Source organism: Emys orbicularis, chromosome 3 (genome assembly GCF_028017835.1).
Source record: "Emys orbicularis isolate rEmyOrb1 chromosome 3, rEmyOrb1.hap1, whole genome shotgun sequence".
Lineage (NCBI taxonomy): Eukaryota > Metazoa > Chordata > Testudines > Emydidae > Emys > Emys orbicularis.
Window position 1 is genome coordinate 176,550,318 of NC_088685.1, and position 15,412 is coordinate 176,565,729.

The window sequence follows — 15,412 nt, forward strand, 5'->3', positions numbered from 1 at the left end:
ATCCTGGGGAATTGTGTGGGCTGAGCACCACTCAGAATCTGCCCCTTACTCTGACGCAATATTTAAAGACTATTCTTTTGTCTTATCCAATGTGCGAAGGAGAGTGCTTTTTAAGAAACCTGCCTATTAGGGACATTTCAGAGTAGTTCTTGATGTTTTTCTCTCGCTTGCTCTACAAAACTATGTTCATGCAAGCTAAAACAAACTTTGATATATAATCAGTAATCTCTTCTTTTGACCCAGAGGCTTAATTGCTTTAATTCGTTCCTGAATTGGAAGGCTAGGAAAGCATGCTGGATCACATCCATAAAGAAATGACATATGTACTGCAGGCTCACAATAAGACGTTGTGACTTTTATATTTGCAGATATCCTGTTTTTCTCCCGATTCACAAAGAAAACTCAGTGCTCGAGGGAACTGCTAACTGGGATGTGCTGGAATGGACTAAGACAAATTTAACTAAAGCCAAGAATGCCCCTGGTTTGGCTCTGAAATGTACGCTAAGCAGCCAAGGACATTTGGAAGGCCAACTCCAAGCAGCATGGTTTAGTGTGGTACTTTACAAAATGCACTAATAATTACATAACGTGAATTGTATTAAAGTCTGTTATGTCTTCATGCCTGGATTCAGAAAGAAAATCTGCTGTCTGGGTGCAAGAGAAAGATGACAGTACATTAACGTGTGGAATAAAATATACATTCTTCTTTAATGGAACCAATTTAAATTCCATGTCATTGGCTCCTTGTCTTGTAGTCAGAACTGATTGCATGGCTCTAGTTTGCCCTGGTCAGGATGTGGGCAGATCAGAGTCCAACATACAGATTTACTTAAGAAAATTATGGTGGCATGAAGAAACAACTTTTGAAATCATAAATATATACTGCATTCTGTACAGAAACTAGGATGGAGAGAAAAAAATGATAAAAATGTATCTATTTGACAAATGTTACTCCATCTGCTTTTGGAATATTCAGCAGCAGACCAAGTTTTCCGCAGATGATCATTAATTTATTTGTTTTCCAGCATTACCCGCAGTGTGCTAGGCACTGTGGCCCACCTCAAGGGTAGCTGTCCCTATCCCAACAAGAATTTATTCTTTGTTAACACGTATTTACCACATCTATTTTAAAATTATTTTTACTAAATGGACTGATTACAGATTCAAACTTTGAGCTGAGTTGTCAAGTTGTGATTGGTGACATAAGTCATAGATTCATAGATTCTCGGACTGGAAGGGACCTCGAGAGATCATCGAGTCCAGTCCCCTGCCCTCATGGCAGGACCAAATACTGTCTAGACCATCCCTGATAGACATTTATCTAACCTACTCTTAAATATCTCCAGAGATGGAGATTCCACAACCTCCCTAGGCAATTTATTCCAGTGTTTAACCACCCTGACAGTTAGGAACTTTTTCCTAATGTCAAACCTAAACCTCCCTTGCTGCAGTTTAAGCCCATTGATTCTTGTTCTATCCTTAGAGGCTAAGATGAACAAGTTTTCTCCCTCCTCCTGACACCCTTTTAGATACCTGAAAACTGCTATCATGTCCCCTCTCAGTCTTCTCTTTTTCAAACTAAACAAACCCAGTTCTTTCAGCCTTCCTTCATAGGTCATGTTCTCAAGACCTTTAATCATTCTTGTTGCTCTTCTCTGGACCCTCTCCAATTTCTCCACATCTTTCTTGAAATGCGGTGCCCAGAACTGAACACAATACTCCAGTTGAGGCCTAACCAGCACAGAGTAGAGCGAAAGAATGACTTCTCGTGTCTTGCTCACAACACACCTGTTAATGCATCCCAGAATCATGTTTGCTTTTTTTGCAACAGCATCACACTGTTGACTCATATTTAGCTTGTGGTCCACTATAACCCCTAGATCCCTTTCTGCCGTACTCCTTCCTAGACAGTCTCTTCCCATTCTGTATGTGTGAAACTGATTTTTTCTTCCTAAGTGGAGCACTTTGCATTTGTCTTTGTTAAACTTCATCCTGTTTAACTCAGACCATTTCTCCAATTTGTCCAGATCATTTTGAATTATGACCCTGTCCTCCAAACCAGTTGCAATCCCTCCCAGTTTGGTATCATCCGCAAACTTAATAAGCGTACTTTTTATGCCAATATCTAAGTCGTTAATGAAGATATTGAACAGAGCCGGTCCCAAAACAGATCCCTGCGGAACCCCACTTGTTATACCTTTCCAGCAGAATTAGGAACCATTAATAACAACTCTCTGAGTACAGTTATCCAGACAGTTATGCACCCACCTTATAGTAGCCCCAAATTGTATTTGCCTAGTTTATCGATAAGAACATCATGCGAGACCGTATCAAATGCCTTACTAAAGTCTAGGTATACCACATCCACCGCTTCTCCCTTATCCACAAAACTCGTTATCCTATCAAAGAAAGCTATCAGATTGGTTTGACACAATTTGTTCTTTACAAATCCATGCTGGCTATTCCCTATCACCTTACCACCTTCCAAGTGTTTGCAGATGATTTCCTTAATTACTTGCTCCATTAACTTCCCTGGCACAGAAGTTAAACTAACTGGTCTGTAGTTTCCTGGGTTGTTTTTATTTCCCTTTTTATAGATGGGCACTATATTTGCCCTTTTCCAGTCTTCTGGAATCTCTCCCGTCTCCCATGATTTTCCAAAGATGATAGCTAGAGGCTCAGATACCTCCTCTATTAGCTCCTTGAGTATTCTAGGATGCATTTCATCAGGCCCTGGTGACTTGCAGGCATCTAACTTTTCTAAGTGATTTTTAACTTGTTCTTTTTTTATTTTATCTGCTAAACCTACCCCCTTCCCATTAACATTCACTATGTTAGGCATTCCTTCAGACTTCTCGGTGAAGACTGAAACAAAGAAGTCATTAAGCTTCTCTGCCATTTCCAAGTTTCCTGTTACTGTTTCTCCCTCTTCACTGAGCAGTGGGCCTACCCTGTCCTTGGTCTTCCTCTTGCTTCTAATGTATTGATAAAAAGTCTTCTTGTTTCCCTTTATTCCTGTAGCTAGTTTGAGCTCATTTTGTGCCTTTGCCTTTCTAATCCTGCCCCTGCATTCCTGTGTTGTTTGCCTATATTCATCCTTTGTAATCTGTCCTAGTTTCCATTTTTTGTATGACTCCTTTTTATTTTTTAGATCATGCAAGATCTCGTGGTTAAGCCAAGGTGGTCTTTTGCCACATTTTCTATCTTTCCTTGGGCCCTTAATAGTGTCCCTTTGAAAAACTGCCAACTCTCCTCAGTTGTTTTTCCCCTCAGTCTTGATTCCCATGGGACCTTACCTATCAGCTCTCTGAGCTTACCAAAATCCGCCTTCCTGAATCCATTGTCTCTATTTTGCTGTACTCCCTTCTACCCTTCCTTAGAATTGCAAACTCTATGATTTCATGATCACTTTCACCCAAGCTGCCTTCTACTTTCAAATTCTCAACGAGTTCCTCCCTATTTGTTAAAATCAAGTCTAGAACAGCTTCCCCCCAGTAGCTTTTTCAACCTTCTGAAATAAAAAGTTGTCTGTAATGCAGTCCAAGAATTTATTGGATAGTCTGTGCCCTGCTGTGTTAAAGTCACATGGGGCTAAAAGATATTTACTTCCACTTTAAGGCCTCTGTAGAGTGGCTTTTGTGTGTGTGAATCCCATAAATGAGAGGCCCATAAATGTATGCTTTCTGTTGACTGGATAAGCACACAGGGATTTCTGACATGAATACTTATATATGAAAAATTAACATTTGGTTTATACGTGGAAGTCCCTCCTCAGATTGATCACCAAGCTACCTTCTTGCCTCAGGCAGGTCCTTCCTGAAAGCTGACTTCTGTTGGGTTACCTACGACATCCATGTGATCTTATTATTCTAATCCTCTTCCCTTTCTTCCCTCTTTCCCCCTTTTTATGACCATCACTTGTTGTGTCATGTCTGAATTAAATGCCAAGATTTTATAATAGGGTGCCTGTTTCCATGTCTCTTTTTCTGTGAACTGCCATACAGACCCTTTATATTTAAAAGTAATAATAAATAATTATGGCTGGTCAAAATAGAAACTTAGTGAGGGAAAAGTTTTCTGTGGAAATGTTCAAGCTTCTCTGTCCAAGATCTGAAACCCTAAACCATTTCATTTTTGGCCACCCCTCCCCACCTCCAGATTTCTCAGTTTTCAGTTTGTTGATTACAAGACACAACTTTCCATAGTGACAACAATAAGTTCGGTTCAGCTGCAATAACAGTGCACTGACAGTCACAAATATGCCTTTGTGACTCTCATTGCACAAGTAATTTTATCTGTAAAGCCTGATTGCTCAGATGTTCACAGAAAACCCCCCATAAAAGGGTAGGTGCAAGGCCTAAACCAATTCATATGAGCATGAGAACATACATTTGCAAAATGTTCTTCACCCAGCAGTAGCAAAAAGTGTTCTAAAATCTCGCACACAGTCATGTACGAGGAAGCAAATTCCTTACTATCAAAACAAGGCATGACTCAAAGGAACGTGAATGCCAGTAGGACAGTCTAGCCAAGAAGTCTTTTCCTCTGTTTGCTAACCCTGCACGGTCCATCCTGGCTTGCATGAAAACAAGGACAAAGACCATAGGATAAAAGGAGGGCTAGTTGTCACAGACTCAATGGTGCTGCTTGAAAAATAGATGATAGTGCAAATGAATAACCTTAAGCTTGTGACAAAATTACCAAGGAAAGACAGGAAATTCTACGTAAGGCAGATACTTCTCTATCTTGAACTCACACCACTGTGCAGGGGAAAAGGACAAAACAACAGGAATAGGGAAAGCCTGAGCTTCAATGTACAGGCCCTTAGTGAGCATCATATTCTTAGCATTATCTAAATGAGATGGGTTTTCAAAAGGGCTTGGGATTGACCTAACTCTGCTTTACCATTGATTTCAATGGGAGCTGATTTAGCCCTGAGTGAAAATCCCATCCTCAAGGTGCAGTTTTGTTTCTTTGGGTGTTTCCCTTAATTCTGTTATGCACAGTAGCAACCCCCCAGACATAAAGTTCCCTTCCCCACACACTTTTTGGAAGTTCAGCTCTGGACCTGAACTTTGCAGCTTGGCCCCATCTCTAGTTAGAATATGTACATGATAAACTGAAAGAACGCTGAAAAGCAAGTGCTGACTTGTAAGCAAAACATGAATAATACACAACCTGGTACAAAATCCTTTTATCAAAAGCACTATTTATAGAGCATAAAGCCTATGGGACTTTAAATCTTATTTTCATAAGTGATGTAGGCCCCATTGACTTTCAGTGGGAGTTAGGGACATAACCTGCTTAGGCACTTTTGCAAACCCCATGAGGTATCTATATGATATTGAGGCACTTAAGTACATTTGCAAATCTGGCTGGTCACTTCTGAAAATTGGATTCAGGCTCCTAAATCATGTAGGCACTTCTGAAAATTTTACCCAGTATATGAAAATGTTGACTATGAAAATGTGTAGAATTCTTAGCACTCATCCAAGGTCAGATTACAGCAGACTGTAATGTAGGTACACAAAGAGGAAGTTTAAGAAGATTGCCCCTCATGTGCAAGGGCCAGACACATATCAGTCTCTGTGCTTAAGGAAAGCAGAGCTTGCTCTTTCCTAGAGCCCCATCTTGTCCATATCACTCTAACAGGGGGTTGGTCTTTGGTGAAGAGAAAGCAAGGCCATGGATGCAGTAACAGGCCCTGGACCTAGCTGCAATATCCAAAGGACTTGGCAGTGTCTATACACCTGCTAATTGTTGGAGACATTGAGTCACTCTGAGGTCACCCCTATGGTGATTACAAGAATCTGGCCCTGTATCTCTGAATTTCAAATCACGATTGAGAATATTATTATATTTTCCACAAATAAAAGTGTTACTAATTGTACCAGCGGGTAGAAATCTGAGGAAGCCAAGGAGATTCCCATACAGATGGCAAGCTTTTTTACCTTGTGCATTAAAAAAAGCATGTAGTATCTCCAATTATTCTAAGTGCTACATCTCCAAGAAAGCCATAACAGCCTGACCTCATTAAATGTACTCCTACAATATTGTAGATGGCATTATGCAGAGCACAATTTGAAACCATGGAAGATTCTAACATGCATTCAGAATTCTCCATTTACTTGCCAAAGAATTGCCATGTTCTGTGATTTGATTGAATTTAGTAAATTCTACTACAAAAAGGGAAACGTTGTACAACAGCATGTTCAGTTTTTCTTAATTTGTTAGGGGTAACAAGTTAACCATCAGGTGGGAAAACAAAGCCCCTGCTTTTCTGGCTGGACTTTTAATCTGGTTACCTCTTTAATGAGTAAATATCAGTAATGCCACAGCTTTCTTTTGGAACTCAAGCCCTTAGGTGACAATAATCACGAATTGACAATGGGTCCCGCACAAGTTAGATGAAGTTTGGCTTCTTTGTAATATGTGACTTTCTGGTCGGAGAAGGGGTGGTGAAATAGACTGGGATAATCAATCACAGAGTAATCTTTTGCCATAACTGCTGTGACCCTGTTCTTCCTGCATGAAGATATATATGTCTAATGCTATGTTAATCCTAAATAAGATGACATTCTGCATAAACTGAGGTTAAGCAACTAATAAAACTCTTCTGCATTTTGAAGCTGGAAATAGGCACCTTGAATCTATTGTACTTGCTTAAAATCTAACCCTGAAGGACCAAAATGTGCAATAGTTTACACCCCATACAACCCCACTGACTTCAATGGGGATGCACAGGATATAAATCACTACAGGATTCAGACCCAAAATGGGTCTAGCTATTAGGGGAACGCTTAGCATGTGTTTGATCTGTCAATGGTTGCTATAGGCCTCACAAAGTCACATACTACATTACAGACAAGGAAGAGCTTACAATGATTTTGACTGCCTTTATGTGCAGAATGGAGCTCCTAGAGAGTAGAATTTAATTGTTAGTAATGGCATACAATAAGGCCATACTGTCTCCTCCCCTGTGCATTGTGAAGGGGGATAAACTGGTAAATACCAGCCAAAATAGAAGTGAAGCCACATACACCTCATCCCCATTCGCCAATGCACTTGAACCTCAGTGGGATAGCAGAGCCAAGGAATTTCATAGCACCACCTTCTGGCAAAACCATAATCTCCACAGGCAATTTCATTAGGAGTGTGAGAGGGTGTATAATCCACCCTGGCAGAGAAACAGTTAACTGGAGTGAGAGAGTAATTAGTCCACCCAATTGCACCTGGAAGGTGGCCAGGCCCCATTTAGAATTAGGCCCAGCTGAGGAGGAGCTATCTGGCTGAATTGAGGTTGAGCCCCAGCTGTGAGAAGCAGGGCTGACTGATAGAGGATGGACTTTGGAGGGCAGGCAGGAGATGAGTAGGTTTTAGGAGCCTCTCTTGAGAAAGGAGCTCTGATAAAGGATGTGAAAAGCCACTGGGGTGGAGTGGGCTTCTATGGTGAGCTGTGACAAAAGGGGCAAGGTGCTTAAGAGGCAGCCCAGAGGTTGGGTTTCTGGAGGAAAGAGATGTGGACTCAGAGAGAGCATTGGGGAGGTAGGCAGGTGCTGAGTGTTCAGGGAGAAAGCCCTGCAAGGTGTTGCTCAGTACAAGAGCTAGAAAGAACTCTGCAGAGCCTGGGATGGGTGAAGAATCTGGGAGGAGTAAGCCCAGGAAGGGGCTGGGGAAAGAGCCTAATGGCAAGCCGAGATAGGGAACGGTACAGGGATGCAGCAAGGAGTTTGAGTCAGAAGCAGACTTTAGGTGCTTGGAGTGGAATCCAGATCAGAGGGAAGGTCTATGCTCCCCAACTGGCAGATGAGGAAAGTGGTGTAAAAGCCACCTGAGATAAGGGGTGTGTAAGTATCCTTGGGCTGAAGACCTGGCCTAGGGTCATTGGACAACTGTTTAGTGGGACTCTGTCCTCTTCAAAGGGGTGGGACTCAAGGTGAGCTGGCTGGAGGGACATGTCTTGAGAAGAAGCGGACCCCTGTTAGGCCTGAGGAAGAAAGCCTGCTATGTTAGGGGGTGCATCAGTTGGTGGGTCACTGTTTTACAAGGAGTTAAATCCTGCCCAGGGCTTCTGGGTGGAGGTAGGCTAGGACACAGGCAGGGGTGCTCTGCTATTTGTAATATGGCTTCTTAGTGAGTCCTTCTACCAGGGACAACAGAGCTACACTTTCCATGCAAATGTCCTGAGTTTGGCAGTGGGTTATCTGCTGGTAGCATGGTTGCACATGTGCAGTCCCCTCCCTCCCAAGGGGATGAAGAATCAGAAATTTTGCATGGGGTTTGTATTTCCTAAAAAAAAAAACCTTCTCCCAAGTAACTTTGCTTCTCTTGTTGCTGTTGCTTGGCTGTATGGAGGTGATGCTATGCCTATGCAATTACTTCAGATCAGTTTTGGATCTATACATTTCTAGATTACCTATGGGAATGAATTAACAATAGATAACTAAAAGTATTGTGAATAAAGACATAACTTTGGAAAATCCTGTATTAGCTTAACCCTGGGCTCATAAATGTATTGTGTCTGACCTGTTTGGGTCATATGCTCTTTGGAGCAGGGACTATATTTTGCATACTGTACAGCACCAGGCAGGCTAGCAGTTCTGCTCAATGAGTGACAGATAAGTTGTATGTTATAAAATAGGTCTCTGAATGACCGAATTATGTGCACAAAGCTTTAGAAAGCAGAAATAACAGGTATGTACTGTGCAATTACAAGATATTTATTTACCATGTAAGCACTCTGCCAGAACATCTTGATTATCACCATCTAATTATATGCAGCAAGTAAAGAGTTATTTTGTGCTGACAGCAACCCACAGAGGTATGGTGAAAAGTCTGAGCAGGAATTTGCTTTCATATCAGATGTGGTCTGTTATATCAACAGGAGCTTGGCCATTTTGAAAACATCATGTGCTCCATTCTTTCCTTTCCCCTTATTTTCTATTGACTCTCTCTTCGTCTTGCTTGTAAGCAGTCAGGGATGTCATCGCATTGAGCAGGTTTATGTCATCATGAAGAAATGGGTCCTAGTCATGGATGTAGATCCCGGACTCTAGGGGCCAAGTTCTCAAAATACAGCCTGCATTTCTATGTGCTCCCACTTGTTCATGCAGATCATAGTGTTTACATGCACAAAACCCCATTGTGTGTTCGGTTTACACATCATGGGTTTTATACATGTAGGCTGAAAATTTTCAAAAGACCCAAAGGGAGTTAGGGCACCAAATCCTACCAAAAATAATGGGGACTGGGTGCCTAATGTCCTTAGTGTCCTCTGAAATTCCAGCCATAAATACTCTGACTTGTGTTCAAGACAGATAGCATGCAAAAACTGTGCACTCATAAGTAGAAACTGAGGCCCCTTGAAAATTTACCTCGAGATATTGTGTGAAAACCCAGTCTGATCACTCTTCTAGTGAAGAAGACAAAACAGGAAGTAAATGGCCATGAGCACACTGAGTCTCTTGTCTTTTTCTCAGTCCAAAACACTTAAGGACAGATTCTGGCTTTAAACAAATGGCCACACTGGAGCAGAAGGATGAGGAGGTGCCATGTTGCAGTGGGAGGCTCTGGAGGAATTTTGTGGCATTGAGTCAGAACTTCTCCTTAGAGATCCAGGGTGGTGGTTGTGGGGGAGGGAGAGGAGGGCAGGTGGTATGGAGTAGGCAGCCTAGCCTGGAGGGGTAGTTCTGCCACCCCTTGGAGGGTGCAGTGTGCACTCCTAGTATGAATCAGCTATGTAGGCTGGTGCCGAGGGAGTGGTATCCTCTGCAAGAACTGGGAAAATTCCTTATGCCTTCTCCTTCCCTTCTTGCATTTTTTCACATGGTCTAATTCCCAGGTGAAGATCTGGCCCTTGCTATGTATATCGCTTGGCCATTTCCACCTCAGTGATTAACGGGCTGACACATGTGGTTGTGGGCTTTTTGGCTTCATATTTCAGACTACCAGTATCTGACAGTGTCTTAACCTGCAGTTACACCTACTTGCACTAAGTCTGAAGTTGGCCATAGATGTTTGTCAGTCTGCTTCAGTTCCTGCACTTTTGTGTGGGTGTTATGCCGCATCTGAAATTCACCCTTGTGTGGGAGGCCAGCATGGGGCATAGGCAGTATTTAACTCTCACTTATGCCCTATTTTGAGGGTATAAAAGGCCCCCTTCACTGGTGTGCATAACAGATTCAGGATTTGGTGAATAAGGAAAACAGCAAATATACCCAATGAAGATAAAATTCCAGTCTTCCTATACATTTAATGAAATTTAGATATACCATCTGTTTGTGTGCATTCCTCCCCCCACCCCCTCCCAATGGGGATTACAGGCATTTAAGAGACATATTCTGCCTTTATTATTTATAACCAGGAGCTCAACGTTTAAAGTTGACAGTTAGAAAGCAGCTCTTTGTCCTGACTGTTTTTTCCCCACTCTTGAGCCAAACAGTTTTAAGCAGAAGTCTCCTAACTAATACTATGTGCTATGGTTTTGGTTTTTAAAGAAGATCAACTCCCCAGCACTCTAACACTGTACTCCCAAACTGCCTTTATTTATTGCTGACAGCTGATATGATGAAAATTCACTGCTATCACATTCTTGCTAACTTCTGCTTACCCTCAGCTGAAATGCAAAATCTTCTACAGATTCAACTTGTCAACCTGAATTTGGAGGCATCACTTACGATGTTGAACTTCTTAACAGGTTGCAGAAGAAGGAAGCTAAAATGATATCAATATCTTCTCCAGTACACCTGCCCATTGCAGTAAGATTTTGCAGTTCAGTCTTTGTTGCCATAGGTCCAGAAATGCTGTCTTCATGGTTGGGCAAATTTCTATACTGCCTCTGTTTCTCTTTCTCTCACACATGGTCACCCTTTCAGGCAAAAATCTCTTAATTAGTTTTTATTCATAGATTTTTAAGGCCAGAAGGGGACTATTATGATCATCTAGTCTGAGTCCTTGCATAAACCTGGAATCTCCCCCTATGATTCCTGCATCAGATCTAATAACATCTGGTTGAACTAGAGCACAACTTTAAGAAAAGCATTCAGTCTTGATTTAAAGATTTCAAATAACTGTGAGAATAGGTTTTCTGTAATAATTATGCACCTGATTTTGCCACATTAAGTATTTTATGCAGTACATCCAGATGTAGGGGGAAATATTTAAACTACTTGCCATCATTAAAAAAATAAATATCTGTTCAGAAAAAACAAGATGAAAAATGAGATGCATGTTCTCTACAATACTATAGGTGCCATTATAAGCTGGACAATAAACTATCCATTTGGACAATACCAGAAAAAAATTAAATACTGTGGTGCAGCAAGATCCACCCATTGTCAATGCATATGTCAAATGGTGTGACGGAATATTGGTTCTCTTGGATCTTGATTTGTTTGTCTTCATCTGTATGTATGGCACGCGCGTGAGGGAATTCTACCTTTTTGAGGGGTAGGAAGAGGAGGAAACCTCTTCTCTGGCTTTTGTGGTTGCTGCTGCTGCTTTTTACGTGGCTGTTGTATGAAGACTGTTTTGGCATGTTAGACAGTCACAATGGCGAGCGAGAGAAGAGGGCAGGAGTGCAGGTGAGGCAGTTAAACTGCTTTATTATATGGTTTCACAACTCCTTATGGATATCATCGTGTGTGTGTGTGTGTGTGTGTATGTGTATACGTACCAACCACTCCAAAAGGAATATTGGACAGCTGCAGCTACAATTACATACTGTAATACTGCCAATACTGACTTCAAACTTCATTCCAATAATGGGCCAGTGTTTTTGAGCCATGACATTTCTGATGAGCTGTTTATGAAAACTTATATATATTATGGAAATTTGAGAGGAGACAAACATAAAAAATATTTCCCTCAACCCTGCCCCCAAAGTTTCTGGATATTAAGATGTCCTCTAAAATGTTCTAGAGATTTGAACCAGTTGCTACAGGCCTGTGAAATCCCTGAGGCTGGAATCAAGTTATGAATGAACACTTCATTACTCTTGTAGTGAATCCAGCTTGATTCATTCAAACCCTGTATTTAGCTGCTAACTGCCATGTCTGGAGAAGAATAACAGGTTCTGCATTCTCTGTGATAGCTCATCCATCATCAGCAAGATACTTAACGAGGCAGAAGGAAAACAATTTGAACTTGACTGGATGTATGCTTCTAGCAAAAGGATGGAGAAAATCTTGAACAATCCCCTATTTGGATTTAAGCTAGAAAAATGTTCTGTCTCTTCCTAGCAAACATTTGTTGTTTTTGATTCTGATCTCACACCAACGTAAACTATTGTAAGTAACTCCACTGACTTGAGTGGTATCATGTTCATACTCCTGTTCTACACAGAATGACATGAGACTGATTGGGTCTTTCTTAGCAATTGCACCATTCGATCATAGAAATTCCTTGCAACCACTATTAGAGGCAGGAGGACTCCTTTGAGTGTCTCTTCACTTGCATGGTCCTGCTCCCATAGAGTGTCTGGTTTCCCTGCCCTCTAGTTGTCTGTGAAAACTGATGTTTGAATTGCTGGACTGCAAAGAAATTTGAGCAGGGAAGCTATTTCGAGACCTTTCACATGGTTCCCTTGTGAAGAAAGCCTCTTCCTGCTTGTGTGTGACCAGAGAGTGACATACCATTTTGGAGTCTGCCTCTCAGGCAAGATGCATAATAGCTGAACGAAAGGGGGAAGGGTAAAAAGATGGAAATATATCAACAGAGATAAGGAAAAAAGCTGTAATAAAGAACAGCATTCAGGACTGAACTCAAAAAATAGTTCATTATTGGACCGATAACTTAATTGTTGCTGTACATAAAGAGACACTGGTGTACAGCACTGACAGTACCCTAATGGCAGAATGGTTAAACAGATAAAGGAAAAGGTATTCTGATTTTTTTAGAAGACTGACTTTCTTGTCAGCACAAAGCTGTGCTGCTTCATGCCAGAGCATGACTCGCAATACAAGTATTTCAGTGTGTCCCTGGAAATGTGGGGTCCCATGGTTTGGGGGACTGCTGCACCTGCGAGTTGGAAACATTGCATGAGCCACCATGAAGGGAATGTATTGTACCTATCACCACAAAATGAGACATCTCCTGGTGCCCAATCAGTGTGTGTTTGCACTTGGGACTTGGGCAGAGTGTCCCATAAAGTATCCATTCAAATACACATTTGCTCAGTCTGGTCACAACCATGTCATTCCTGTGTTAGCATTCAACATTGCAATGACAAGCAATGTTTCAGAATCGGTTTGGGCGCAGCTGACATGGGCTCCCAAACAATATAGGAATGCAGTCTAATACAAAGAAACATTCACCTTACCAATTTCACCTGCTCACACAGCATGGACTGCTCTTGTTTTTGGCTAGTGTGTGGGGAACCATGCCTTGCAAGTACCTATAACTGCAGCACAAATGTCTTGGGAGTTCTCTCCCCTATTTATCTGGAGTGTGCAGTCAGATACTTCCCTGGCCACAGCTGCCCCAACCACAATCCACTTTAAAGTGTGGTAGAGGGGTTCTTCCCAGGCCTGACAGAAATGTGATACCATCTTTTGTGTATTGCCTTTCTCTTTAAAACTCAGTAGGAATGGCAGGAATGAGGCCTGCTCCTTTTTAAGAGGGATCTAGAGGTGGCTGTGGCCAGGGGAGTCCCCTCTAGAATGGGTAGAGGGAGAGAAGAGGCAAGACATCAGTGAATAGGTGCTGCGGTTATGTTCTTACATGTATTCCTCTGCCCCTTTCCTACTCCTCTTCCATCCCCTCTGGCCCTGCAGCATGCCCTTCTGCTTCTATATGAGAGGAGTGGATTTATGCTTGGCTCTTGGGCATGTAATTTGGCTTAGCTTTTTATAATAGAAAATGAGTTGAGCTGAAACTAGGCCACAAGCTGTTGCTGAAGGGCAAAAGGACTTCTGGGTGATAGTGGGCTGCTTGCCACTGTTCTGTGGCTGATATTAATATCAATTAATTAATTAATATCAATATATATTCATGTATAGAGGATGATACTTTTCTGTGGCTGTATCACCAATATTTTTGGATTTTTTTTTTATGAAGCCTTATCTTTGGAATCGTGTGTGTGTGTGTGTATATATATATTTAGTCTTATTCTCTTAACAACTCATGTATAGAGCTTTTTGTCTTGGTCATTTAGAATGTTAAAGAGTTAAACCCTTGGCCCACAGCATTTTAAGTTGGTGGTGTGTTAATAAAGATCTTCTCCCTTATTTTTGTTTTCCTTGGGAGACACAGACCGTTCCCTGGATAAATGGAGATTTCTGCTCTAGCCTGTTTCTCTGCTTTTCAAGTGGCAAAGTGTGTTTTATTTTTGCTTTTAAAAAAAGAAAGGTTTGAAAGATAAGGCGGTTGCATTGCAGCAGACTGTTCCAAAAATGATAAAATTTGAAAAATAACAGGCTTTTTCCAGGGCCATGCAATCAAAATAGTTCTTGCGCTGGAGATATAAAAAGAGACTATGCACAACATTCCTGAAATAATTTATGCTTAGTTCAAGTTTAAAGTCATAGATATAATGGTATATTATGTGTTCTCTTGGCATTCTGTTTTTAAATCAAGAACATGAGCTCATCTTTTGCTGTCCACACAGAGCCCTCATTTCCTTAATATTGTACACTCTGATCTACGCCTGCCCCATGCTCCAAGGCAGACTGCCTTTCACATTGGAAGGGCTTTTTTTTTTAGTTCACCTCCCCAATTTTGATGATGATAAATAATAAACCATAGCACATTAAAGCCTCAGTCCTCAGCTGCTTTCCTGCCATCTTTGCGCTTTCTTGATCCTGGGCCGGCTTTGTTAGGCTGGTTCACTGGTGTAAATTCCCCGGACCTTGTCCCATAGCCTTCAGTCTGCTCTTACTTGTGGAAGCTACTTAGGATCCTTAAAGGGCCACTGGCAACCAGGGATGGCTGAGACACAAGCCCCTGCCACATTCTCTTCCCCCCCGTATTCTGCCTAGAGGGAGGAAAATTGGCGTGGGAGCTATTGCACTGGGCACTCCAAAGGGTGGGGTGATCTACATAAAAGATAAACAAGTTACCTTCAGCCCCAAACCATAAAATAACCAATCCCAGAGATGAAATTCGATCCACAGGGTACCCTGCCTCACTCTGTCATACCCCTCCCTGCCCAACCGCCAATGCGATGGGTTTCACAGTGTGCCTGGAAAGGCAATGGGCCCCAAAGTACCCATCTGAGTTATGGTGGCCCCCGCAATCTGCCAGGCACTGTCCAAATAAATAGACACTGACCCTGAGAGCTCCCAGTCTAAGACGATGATTTTTGCATGAATTTTGACTGCTGAATTAACAATAATATGCATGTGAGACTCTAGAGAGAAATTCACCTTCCTGTGGTGAATTCACCATCCTTGCCACTTATCCCTGTAGCTCTACT